Source organism: Dromaius novaehollandiae, chromosome 5, assembly GCF_036370855.1.
Source record: "Dromaius novaehollandiae isolate bDroNov1 chromosome 5, bDroNov1.hap1, whole genome shotgun sequence".
NCBI classification, from domain to species: domain Eukaryota; kingdom Metazoa; phylum Chordata; class Aves; order Casuariiformes; family Dromaiidae; genus Dromaius; species Dromaius novaehollandiae.
Genome location: NC_088102.1, coordinates 60,161,868 through 60,174,864, shown reverse-complemented (window position 1 = coordinate 60,174,864; position 12,997 = coordinate 60,161,868). Strand labels below are relative to the sequence as shown.

At 46.1% G+C, this 12,997-nt stretch overlaps 1 protein-coding gene across 3 annotated transcripts in view; it reads left to right on the top strand.

Annotated features, from left to right (window-relative positions):
* Positions 1–7,331: 7,331 nt before the first annotated feature.
* Positions 7,332–12,997, top strand: part of MICAL2 (microtubule associated monooxygenase, calponin and LIM domain containing 2) — a 121,229-nt gene continuing 115,563 nt past the window's right edge. Inside the window, exons 1-2 of one of the 3 annotated variants that reach the window (XM_064512983.1) lie at positions 7,332–7,514; positions 9,748–9,866. The gene's annotated coding sequence lies outside the window, so the exon portion shown is untranslated. The remainder of the gene's footprint in view (positions 7,515–9,747; positions 9,867–12,997) is intronic. The other 2 variants (XM_064512984.1, XM_064512985.1) reach the window with 2 other exon arrangements.

Here is a 12,997-nt window from a genome sequence, read left to right as displayed (position 1 = left end):
AAAATTTACGTATGTAAATATTTGTGCCACATCAATCATATTGAAATGCAAACCTGCAGGTAAACCAAATTTTTGTATGCATCAATACTTTTGTTGCTAAACTATATATAACCATAAGATGCACAATTTCTGTGGAACTGATAGGTCCTTAGTAATTTCACTCCTGTTGGCAGCATCCTTTGGAAATTCACGTCAATGTTATTTTAAGGAAAGAGTAAATACGAGCTAAATGACAGTGATACTACCTGACATTTCCTACAGCATCCAGAAAATGTAAAGGAACTTTACAAGTTGTAATTACACACTGGCCAGAGTCCTAGCTATGACACGGCAGTAAAATCCACATTGCTTCTGCTAATTTGCCTAGCCATGAGTTTGCTTTTTGGTTGCAGTGCAACAGTCTTCAAGTGCCTCATGGCTTAATTTCATGTTTTCAGATAAATGCTGATTGTAAAGGGCATTAAAGGGGAATAACTCTTTGTTTCTTAGCAACCTTATTTTGTTTAAAGGGGGGTTTACGCTGTCAGGACAGACAGTAATGTCACTGTCAACAACAAATAAAACTGATACCCAAAAGTTGCTGACTGCTTTCCACTATCTTCCTAGAGCACGTCAGAAATGTTTGTATTAGATACCAGTTTAAAAAGTGAGTAGACCTGCTTCCTGGCCACTCCTACGCATGGAAAGCAAGGTCATCTCTTTTCTAGTACAGTACAAAGCAATACAGCAAATGTTCAGTCACTAGAAGCTCCCAAAGTAAACCCTGGAATTGCCAAAGAAAGTACGTCCTTCCCTGAGGATCAGAAAAGAGAGATTTACCATTAAACTCCTAGCATTGGTATGCTCATGTGTCTGGACTCATTCATTAAAGGAGCAAGTTACAGTAGCACAGACTAAAGTGTTTAAATTAGAAATGAATGCGAATTTGTCTGGGAAACCGGTAACTAGATGTGTCATGGTTTCATCCTAGAGCTAAGCAAGTATGTCTGAGTGCTCAGCTGTCTGAGAAGTAGTGATTTTCCTAAAATATCACTGGGGACCATCTCTGATTTCAGGGGTTTATCACGATGGTCTTTGCTGGTTTAAACTCTGTTGTTCTTCATGGTGGCATTAATGATGCTCAGGGAAGACTTTCTTCAGCTACACCCACAAAACACAAATAATGTATTTAATTAAATAAGGGCTCTGCTAAGATTTAATATGCCAACATCAAAGCATCTGGAAAGTGATCTTTGTCTCTGACGGAAGGTTTCCCACAGACAAGAGGTCGTCTCAGGTATTTTCTGGCAACGTGCACAGAACGGTTAACGTGCATTAAACGTGTGTACGGACGAGTCCCCGTGTTCACTGACGGTCATGCTCCAGAAACCATTTTTGTGTGGGTGTGAGCCAAATACACAAGAGTCTCTGCATGGTTTTCTGTTTGTTTTCAAAAATTTCCCCAAATTTCTATCACAGATCGCTACATTTTTCAGCTGATATAACCTGAGGCCATGCCGCTGGCTGTTCTGCAGAGTGACATCCCTTAAGCAGCAGAGCTGAGTGTTACTGGGCCACGCCGATGCCTTGGCACCCTCCGGAGCAGGGTCTACTTGCCAGCGGCGCGCTGCCTGCGATCACCTGCTGCGGAAGGTAGTGCATCGACTTGAATTTCTTTACGACTTCAGCTGACGCGTGTCATTTTGCTCTGCAAAGTCTTAATCTGAAATCAAGCACGACCGAGGCAAGAGCACGTTTTTGGGGAAGACGTTAGCGCAGCGGTACAGGAAGGAAATCTTATCGGCTTTGTGGAGCTTGGCGGATTCGCCGAACAGAGAGTCACTTGCCAGCACAACCCGCAGCGGCACAGCTGCAGGGACGGGCTAGGAAAATGAGGCCTGATCCAGAGCTTATTGGAATCCATGCAAAACAACATCTAATTACTTGATACTTCTCCCTCTGAAGTCAGTGGGATGCTGCTGTTTATTTCAAAAGGAGCAGAAGTACGCCTGTGCCTTTAGTAGTCTGTCCCACGCATCTCTGAGTAGTGATTTCTGCAAGTCAAAGCGGAACTGGAACTGTATCTAAGTACGCAAGCCCAAATGTCAGAAATGAAAATATGAAATATCTGTGGAATAAAGCCCTAAAGGCACTGAGGATGCAGAGTTAATAAAATGAAGACTTTTAATGTAATAATTATCATGTTTCTTAGGGAACATATCCAAATAAACCCCTTTGCAAGACCAGATCTTTGAAGAACTGCATAAAAGACTGGCGTCAACAAGGACAGAAAAAAGGAAAAGAAAATGCAACTCTTTATTATAATGATTTATTCTACCTTCCAGAATGTCCACCTTATTTGATTATCTGTCAAATCCTCTATATATTCAAATATACCCTTAGAAAATGATATATGCCTCAAGAGAAGTTTCAAACATCTTCAGGTTCTAGTTGTTGCCTTTCAGAACTTAAAAAAGAAATGTTTTCCTGATTTGAAATCACAGCATCAACAAAAACTGCCATTACCCCTTATATAGAGCTTAAATGCAAGAGAAATGACACTGAGAGATGCAACTGTGTTCTGGGAATGGATGCAGGATGATAATCCTGTGCCTTGCTAAAATGAGCATTATCTTAGAGGGTGCTAGGCACATTTCTTCTGCCTTCAGTGAAGGAAGTTTGGGATTCGGGAACTGAAGATTTTGGAGAGGCTGTGCTGGCTGGACAGGCACTCTCTGGATGAGACTGCGGTTATCAAAGTGTCTTAGAAAATGAATCGGTTCAATCTGGGAGCATGGGATCTTCCTGTGCCCAGATTTGCTGTATTATTAGAAATTTCACATCAGTAAAATCCATGTTAGCTTCAGGGAGATTTAACAGGTGAAGAAACATGATCCAAAGAGTGAAATTTCCTAGATTTGTGCCTATAGGCTGTATCAGTCAAGTTCTATCCATTTTTTAACAAAATATCACAGAAAATATTCACCATATGAGGAAGAAGAAAAGACTAAAAAGCAGAAAAATACATTTGGGTTGAAGAAGGAAGGACTAGCGTTACAGCCTGGAGGTGTGTTACTGGCCAGGTGTACTCTGGGGGGAGCTTGCAGTCATCTGTGAGAAGAGGGCTGGAAAGTTAGCCAGGTGTGTTTTGTTGGGTTTTTTTGGTCTGCTGCTTTAATTAAGAAACAAAGATCCTGTGGAATGGTTTAAATATCCATTATTTAGTGTTTCAAACTCAATAAACACGTACAAATGTGTTAATGTGCTGAGAAACTTGAATAAAAATGTTGCTTATAAGGTGTCTCACAGTAGAGTAATTCTATCATATGTTAAGGGTATTATCTGTTACATTCAGGATAGGGTAGGAAGGGTTATTTCCTGCACATGTGGTAAGAAAATCCAGCTATTCCAGGCTCCTGGAAAGCTATATACTCCCACGTACAGAAATCAGCTTCCCCTGCTTAGATCTATTTTCTTTTCCTCAATCTATAAAGCAAAATCTTTTAAAAGAACCACTTAATGGCTTATATGTGCATTAAAAAAAAAAAGATTACTGAAGCGAGAGAATATGAGAATTTGAATTTAACTACCAATTCCCCTGAAGACAAATGTGATTACAAACTAAAAGCAGGAAAATATCTATGCTACCAATGTGGTCTTTACTGTGACGTAATAGAGTACTGGGGTTTTAGTGCACTATCTTTGCAAGCCCCTGTGAGGTAACGAAGTCTTATTACCTTCCCCGGAGGCCAGAAACTGATGCACGCGGGGTGTATGTGGCTTGCTCAAAGGCATACGGGGGTGAGCGGTGGAGGGGGGAATTCAGCACCATCTCCTGGGACCTGGGCTGGGACAAAAACAGCCAGGCCACCTTTTTGGTGTATGAAAGTTTGGTTGACTTTGAAGAAATCAACAGTTAATCAGAAAAGATCAGATAAGTTGTCTAAATACCACAAGAAGGGCTTTTATTGTGTCGGATATGTAAATACCATTACATTTGCAAGAATTTGAATAGATATGCTTGCACATGTCAAGAGAAGGAGCGTCTAATATAATCAGGCCCAGTGAGGGGATGAACATCCCAGGGCAGAGTTAGCCGGCATGGCTTCGCCCTGGTTGATAAGGCTGGATTGTTTTTCACAAGAGCTATTCTTACTCCTTTTTCCTATCCTTGCAGAGGGGGAGAACAAAAAAATGCACAAAGCAGCTGCACTGTTAAAAATACCGGGTTGGAAACTCGGTGCTGCTGAAGGGGGGGCCCACAGCCCCGGGGACGTCCCCACTCCCCTGTTGGCTCTGCAGCCCACGCTGCGTGCGAGGCGGGTGGGACGGGGCGGCCGGCGGATCTGCACGCGGCGGGGTGACAAATCCGCGCTGCTTCGTTCCCGTGCGTTAAATTAGTCTTTGCTAGAGCGAGCTCCTCTTCGCCCAGAGCGACGGGACTGCACTGAAGTCGCGCTTCCCTTCGGAGAGGTAGGTGTGGTCGTGAACAAGGAATTTCTTCATTCTGGTTAAGTAACATCTAATGAAGTGTAATTTTAAAAGATGGTTGTGATAGCAGTTAAGATCAGTGAGTATGACCTATGCGGCATCCTCTGGCCATTTCCAAAGTTCAAATATTTAAGGGCAATCGATAAGCGCACTAATCAGTTACCAGAATAGCAAGGTCCCTCCTGGCCTTCATGCAACCCCTGACACGTCTCCTTCTCTTTCTTTGAAGGCACGTTGGAAGGACTCCGCAAGAGAGGGTTGTCTTTTCAGGGACTTACCGATTTGTTCAGAGGGGAGCGGAGGGAGGAGGGCGGCTGGTAGAGGTGCACAGATACACGGGAGGCCAGTGCTGCAAGCACCTTTCCTTACAAGGAAAGAACATCTTTCCTGGAGAAGGGAGTTACCGAGTGTTTCCCAGGAGATGTCAAATTCTTTTGGACTTTGTATTTTCTAGGGAGAAATCTTGCTTTCGTGTAGCTCTCAATGCTGGACTGAAACTAGGAAGACTTTGCTCAAATTGTATTGATATTACTCATTTCACACACACAAATGCCCTTTGCTCATCGCAGATTACTCTTGACGGAGGTTTGCCAAGAGAGTTTTCTTGTCACTTATTCGTGCCTTCCTCAAGGCTGCTAATGCAGATAAACTTTCAGGTAACAGGAAAATGGTACACACCATTATTTTTACATTCTAGTATTTATTGCTTTGAGGAATAAGTATATATAAACTCCTAGAGTTAAATGAGCAGATAAACACATTGCAATTCAGAAGTTAATGATTGAGTAAAATTTTGGTTCAGTCAAGCAAGACACAAGAGGCTCAAAGATAAATTTCAACCCAAGTGAGAGGTATTTTCCACCACAAAATGCTCACCTTGAAGCCAACAAATTATTTCAGGGAGTTGTTTAAATGCATGGCTTATTACAGCTTCTGTTACCCTCAGCTGTGCATGGATAAATAAGGCCACATTCACACTTGTTTTCTCTTCACGTTATCCGCAGCAGCTTTAAATTTGGCTCAGAGCAGGCCAGTGTGAAAAAGGTCAGGTAGTTCCTGTCATGGGAGACCAGTGTCCCTGTCCTGCGCTCAGCCACAGCCTTCCCCAAGGTCACTTAAGGTATAGTGTCTGCACGGCATGTGTGAAAATATTTGTGAACGTTTGGGGTTAGCTAAAAGGAAAAGCAAGAGCAGCGCAGCCTGATGGGCCTCTTATCACACCTTTAGGTCAGGAGATGCATTTTGCCTGCAAAGCGTGCTACTTTTCTGCTGCACCAGTCTGAGTGAATTCTGCTCTTTTTTTTTCCTTTTTTCATAAAATCTCACTTTCACAGCAAGACACAGTAATTGCTAAAAGTCAAGCAAGTGTAGTGTAAGCGCTGTTAGTTACATACCTTGAACTTTCTTTCCAGTAGTTTTGTTTCCTTGCTGACCTGATCTTCTCAAATCTGCTAAATACACGACCGCCTTTAAGCTTGCTCAAGTGCAGAGCCTAAACAAAGACAAAAAAATCACGTTTTAGCTCCCTGTTTCACCCGCCGCCAGGCACAGCAACGCGTCCGCCGCCTCCCCAGCTGGCACCTCCGCGGGGCCGGGGGCTGCTGCCCCCCTGCCCGGGGCCGTGGGGCGCCGCGCTGCCCCGGCGAGGCGCAGGTGCGTGGGGGAACGCGTGCTGGGGGGCAGAAAGGGGCGGGAAAGCTCGTTTGTGAGGGGGAAAATGTGTGCGGGGGGTGGCAACAGGCCACTGAGAGGCACAATTTTCCGTTGTGTGGAAAAAAACTCGTTTTTGAGAGGGAGAAATGTGTGGGAAAAGCTCGTCTCTGAGAGGGAGGAAAGTGTGGAGAAACTCGTCTTTGAGAGAAAACGTGTGGAAAAGCTCCTTTTTGAGAGGGGGAGTTGTGTGGAAAAATCTCATCTTTGAGACAAAGTCTGTGGAAAAAACCTTATTTGAGAGAGAAATGTGTGGGAAAAAGCTCTTTTTCCGAGAGGAAGAAATGTGTGGAAAGAATTCCTCTTTGAGAGGGAGAGTTGTTTGGAAAAAACTAAATTTTGAGAGGGAGATGTGTGGAAAAACTTGTCTTTGACAGGAGAGAAATGTGTGGAAAATACTCATTTTCGTGAGGTGGAAAGTGTGTGGGAAAAACTCCTCTTTGATAGGGGAGAAATGTGTGGAAAAAAGCTCACTTTTGAGAGGAAAGTGTGTGGAAAAACTCATCTTTGACGGGGGGAAGTGTGTGGAAAAAACTCATTTTTGAGGGGAAAGCGTGTGGAAAAAACTCGTCTTTGACGGGAGAAATGCATGGAAACACTCATTTTTGTGAGGTGGAAAGCGCCTGGAAAAACTCACCTTTGATGGGGAGAAGTGTGTGGAAAAAACTCATTTTTGAGAGGAAAGTGTGTGGAAAAAACTCACCTTTGATAGGGGAGAAGTGTGTGGAAAAAAACTCATTTTTGAGAGGAAAGTGTGTGGAAAAAACTCACCTTTGATAGGGGAGAAGTGTGTGGAAAAAAACTCATTTTTGAGAGGAAAGTGTGTGGAAAAAACTCATTTTTGAGAGGAAAGTGCGTGGAAAAAACTCATTTTTGAGAGGAAAGTGCGTGGAAAAACTCATCTTTGGCAGTGGAGACGTGCGTGGAAAAAACTCATTTTTGTGAGGTGAAAAGTGCGTGTAAAAAACTCGTCTTCGACAAGGGAGAAGCGCGTGGAAACACTAGTTTTTGGCAGGCAGCCACGTGCAGAAAGCCCCACCCCCCCTTGCAGAGGGGCAGCCCCAGGGCGGCGGTCGCGCGCGGAACGCCTCTCCCGCGGGGGGGGCGGGGCCTCGCCCTGCCCGGGCCCCACGCGCGGCGGCGGCGGGGCGTGGCTCGGCCAGCGCAGGCCCCGCCCCCGTCGCAGGCCCCGCCCCGCCCCCGCCCGCGCGGCGCTCAAGGCGCTCGGGGCGCCGCGCGGAGCCGGGCGCAGCGGCGCGGAGCAGCGCGGAGCGGCGCCGGGCGCAGGGCGCAGGGGGGGGGCAGCGCGCGCGCGGAGCGGCGGCGCCGCCGCGGTGAGTGCGCGCGGGGCGGGCGCGGGGACAGGTGCGCGCGGAGCAGGTGCGGCGGCGGCGGCGGCGGCGGCGCGGGGCGAGCGGGCTCGGCCGGGGGGTGACGGCGCGGTCGGAAACGCGGAGCGAAGTCGGGGTCAGGAAGGCGAAGACTGGGTAAGGACGAGCGCGGAGCCGGCGGCGCTCGCCCGGTGCGCGGCGCGTTTGGAGGCGCGTTGCCCTGGCGCCCCTCCGCTCGCCGCCGGCCGCCTCTGCCCCCCCCCCCCCCCCATGCTTATTATTATTATTATTATTATTTAATGGTTGGAAGTGTGGCTTGATCGATGGTAGCAATTGTGGTGTCGTGTTCGCTGCGGGCGTTCTGTGCGTTGCTGCAGCGCGTGACGTGCATTCGGGCGGCGGGGCGGCTGCTGGGCGTGGGTAGCTTTGCCCCGAGGCGTGCGGGGCTGAGCCGGTATCAGGAAGTCCTCAGCTCCCTGAGGAGACCGGGAGGTCCCTGGCGACGCTTTTTTTTCTTTTTTAAGAGAACCCCCATAGTTTGCAATTGGCAGCCGCGCTGGTGCTTTCGGCCAAGACGTGATCTCAGCGGGAAGACCACACTGGGTCCTTGCATCGAAGGATGGTCCCTGCAGGTCGCGGTCGAGGCCAGCCTGGACTTTATTTATTTACTTATTTACTTATTTGCTTGCTTACTTACGTTTGCCGGAGAGGCTCCCGGCGTCGTGGTGAGGCGGCGCGCGCGGCCCACGCTGCGGGGCTCGGCCCTGGGCTGGCCAAGGCCTTTGGGCACCGCCGCTCGCCCGGCTGCTGGTTTTGAGGAAGTTCCTAATCTCCCCGTGACTCGGTTTCCTGATCTTTAAAATGGCACGATAAAACTTGTGGCACTTGCCTGCCGGGAATATTAGCATCTGATTGGTGTTCGCGAAGTGCCTGGGCCGGGGAGGAAAGAGGGCACCTCGCTTCCCTCGTTTCGCCATCCTGCAGTGGCTGCTAAAAATGCTGCACGGGTGGAAAACAGATTAGCCAAAAACCCAACTGGAAGTCGTGTATGTTATTGTTCACGCAAGTACTCCAAATAAGTACGTATTCACCTGTAATTAGTTTGAAGTATCTGGGTATTTCTCTAAGTACACGGACTTCTGTCCTTTCTGTAGCACAAGTCATATGGAGGATTCACCTGTAAAACGCTGTCCCGAAGCATCAGCAAGCTTTCGCTCCTAACTTGAGCAACATCATGTGCTTTTTTCCCCCCTGCCTATAATGAAGACAGTAAATGTCTTAGGAACTGAAATTGCACTGAATCACTGAGCACTCAACACGCTCTAGTCTCACTCGGACCGAACCTTGCGCTTGATCTCGATTTTTGTCATGTTTTGCTTCTTTATAAACGGGGAAAAACGTAGAAGAACTTTACAGTTCTCTGCTTAAAAAGAGAAGTTGCTTTTAAAATGCAAGTGCAAAGTGACCATTTTATTCACTAGCCAAAGCACTAATTGGGCACTTTGCTCCCCTGACTCTGAATCCAGCCCCACCTCTGCCTTATCTCGACTCCCTGCCCCCTCTGCCTTTCGGGCAGATAACAGAAGTTGTAGCAGCGCGGAGCTGGGGTTGTGGGGTCACAAGCAACATACTCCCAAAGTACAGAGGTTAGTAGTCCATGAATCAGCTGCTGTGAGTAGGTACTCCTAGTTATAGCACAGGCATCGTGGTCACTTCCCAATTTTAAACTTGGGTTTAGAAAGTCTCCCTCTCCTTTCCTACAGCTTGGCTTTCCCCATACTGCAAGACAGGTTGTTTTGTGGCTGGACCGACTAGCTGGGTACCTGTGCATTTGATCGTTGCATTTGATTCTTGCATTTTATTCAGCTCTGCTTTCCAGGCTTGCTTTCCATCTCCTGTGTTAGAAAGACCTGTGAAGTTAATACTTGAGGGACAAAAGCTTTAAAATGCTCCTTGGCGTTGGTTAACGCTGTTCTCTCCGTAGTACTAGAAAAAGATATTGGAGATGCAGTTTACAATGTGGGGTAGAGACATGAAGCCCAGATGAAAAACAAGAAGGATGTGGCATTTGGATTCCTCTTGCCCTGCAGCCACTTGACTTTGGCCTGTCCCATCCGTAAAAATGGGTGAATGCTTAGCAAATCATGGAAGTATAATATAATACCTAAAGTGCAGAGGTATAGAAATGAGAAATCACCTCTGTTTAAAACTCTGAATTTCTCTTTTTTGTTCTTAGTGGTTCCTAGCGTTGCCCTGGGAGCACAGGGCAGTCTGACATGCCCAGCGCTGGAGCGGTGGTTGCGCTGCGGTTTGTGAGGAGCTCAGATTTGCCCGAGTTGTGTCTAGGATCTGCAAGTAAGTATTGTCTGGAAAGGTAAATGCTTTTTTTTGTTCTAAGATATTCTGAAGCAGCGTTTTCTTGTCCAGTGCCCGTGTCCCATTCCTCACAGAGGTGAGAGAGCTCATTTTTGGGGCGGAAATGTTCTTAAAGAAACCCTAAAGCAGAAGAGGCGATTGCTATCCCGTTTCCCTGTGAGCGTCCTTCAAGCCTTCCACCTCTTCCCGCATGTATCTTGTATCTGCTTCTGCTGCCTCACTGCTCTGGTATTTTATAATTAGCATCTTGAAAACTCAAGGGAAAACTTTCAAATTCCATGCATTTCCCACTGGGAGTCTTCCACGTGGCTGCAAGGTTTGCTGCGAGTCCTTGGTAACGTCTGACCTTCCTCAGGAGCTCCCGGTCTCGGCTCGGCTCCCCTGGCGTCGCGGCCAGGTCCTGCGTCCTGGTGGAGGAGGCTCTGCCTCCCAGGGGCATGGTGGAGGGACTCTGGTTTGCTTGTCTTTGGGACCACGTTTAGAGACGTTTCTGCTGCGGACTGAGTCCTTCAAAAGTGGTGCTGGTAGTTCAGGGTATTCCAGCATCCTACGTGGCACTGGTTCCTGAAAATACAGATATTCTATATTAAGGATATTAAGTGTCCACTGATTCAGTGACTATGCAGATACATAGTTAATATTGTATTATGACACATTCTGGAAATTGCTCGGTTTATTTTTGACATGGAGAAGATGACTAAGACTATAACTCTTTCATCTACACATAGTTGCATTTACAAGCAAGTGAAAACATCCCCAAACTGATCTTTAGTTGTATTTAAAGTCTGCCTTCCATGAAAGGAGAAAAAATTTTGTCTTGTGCTTAAATGTGAGCTGCCCTTTTCCTGCCCCAGACTTCCATTCGCTGAGGGTGTTTTTGGTTTTGTTTTGCTCCAAATTTTTGTGAGCAACATACAACATGGAGGGGAGAGAAGCCTGATTCCTTGTCAGGACAGGTAGATACTGCCGTAGCACTAATTAAAACAGGCACTTAAAACTACCGTTAGTTCATGTTCTGCTTGTTTTTATTTCTGTGTCCTAGTAACACTGATGTACATAGCAGAAAATCTGAACATGAGTTCATTTCTTCTTTTTTTCCTCCCTAAGCCGGGATGATAAGACCTTGTGAGCAGAAAATATTTCTGAAGACAAAACAGCAGCTCGGAGATTAGCCTTCCTCTCTGTTACTGTCTCAAAATGCTACATATTTGGGACCTGGCTCCTTCAGGCAGATGGCTTATTCAATTGTGTGTTGTAAATATGTGGATTAGATTTAAGTTTTCTTTTTTAATCACCGTCATCTCATGTGCATTGATCTAGACAAATGATGCCAACAGTTTCTCTACATGCTACGTTCAGCCAAGTGGATATTACCAATTTGGATTTTAAAATGACTGTGCTCAGCATTGTAAATGCGTAGTTGCGGAGTTTTGGCTTCTTAAAAAGCAATTTCTTTGGCTCTGTTAGTCCATGATAAACCCTTCTCAGACTTTTTAAGCTTGCAGATTATTGCCTGTGTAGACTGTAGTAATACGCAAGAGGGTGTTTCAATTTATCCTTTTGTGTGACCGCTATATCCAAGCGTCAAAACAGAACTTCCAGTGCCATGAGAAACTTTTGTTGGGAATGTGTGGGGTTTTTTGTAATCAACTCTAAATTGTTTTACCGCAATTTAAACATCTATAAAATTTGCAACAGAAAAACACGAAGATTTCCTTTACACAGTGTTATTTTTAAGGCTGAGTGCATCAAAATGGCCTTTACACAACGTATTTTGGTGCTTTCTTACCTGAATAGCCAGTTGGAAGGCTTTCAGATCTTCCAAAATATTTGCTCCTAGTCTGTTATGCGTGAGTAAAATACTAAGGAGTCCAGCATAAAAGTATTAACCATTTTGGAAAACAGCAGAGCAGAAGCTGAAGCAAAAGCAGAATTTGCCCCCCCCCCCCCCTGCTTTGGGAAGACTTGTGTTTTTCAGATTTTCAGATAGTGGGATTCTTACTCACATGTAATCGGATGAGCGTGTATTGCGGTGACTGTAATCCTTGCTTTTGGCCGAGGTGAGTCCCATCTGTTAGTGGTGTTTGGGATGTGCAGTAGCCTTCAAACCTGTGCACACAGGGCAACACAGATGAATTTAGAGAAACAGAGACAGTTGCTAAAAGCAAGGGAGAAATTCATAATGCAACGCAGAGTTTCCGCTGACACACTTTCCAGCTGAAAAAAACCCCTCTTTGGTTAAACACCACCCTTAGTAAACTATTCTACAAGATAGTGAGTGGTTTTTGGTTTCCTCTTACTCATCACAGCAGCTTCCTTTTGTGCAGGATCATCTCTTATATATGCTTGTTATCAGGCTGTTTATTATGGATTTTCTGTATGCTGTGTCACCTTGTGCTGAGCTGGGGAATAATGTTTAAGTAGCAATTTGAACTCACTAGGAGAGGATTCAGGGCTTGTGTTGCAGGGAGTACTGTGGCTTGACTTCATGTGGTATTTAAGTGCATAGTCAAGCTGATTTTTATTTTTATCCTCTTGTCCTCCCCGCTTCACCCCAGCGGTGGGTCTGGCACAGTGTATACTCTTGCATCTCCATTGCTTTTCTCCCAGTGTGAGAGATTTCCCAAGCTTGAACAGCACCTCCATGTGCGTCTCCTTGCCTCGTTAAGGAGGCAGCTTTCTGAGTGCGAGATCTTCCTTCTCCGGGCCTAATTTCCGTCCCAATTGCCCTGAAGGAACTGCTAATGAAACATGATGCTTGGGTTTGGATAATTTATATGGATGAGTTCCCTTTCAGATCCAAATGGCCAGCCTTCTGCTCAATATTTGGTTTCTCCCTTTCACCGAGTGCTAAGAATTCCCACGGTTGTCACCTGCGCTTTATTTTCTTTATCAGTTCAGAAAATGGAGAGTTTGTGTAGGTTACGGCACAGCTGTGGGGACAGCAGAATGTTGGAGTCTGGAGCCACCTTTCAGATTTCAGCGTTTTTCTTCGTAAAGCGAATGGAGAACGCGGGCGTCTCCCGTGCCTGGACTGCAGCTGACGCTTCTCGCTGCAGGGTTTGTGCTCAGAGCATCAGCGTGGCTGAGTGAACATCAGCAATGTGCAT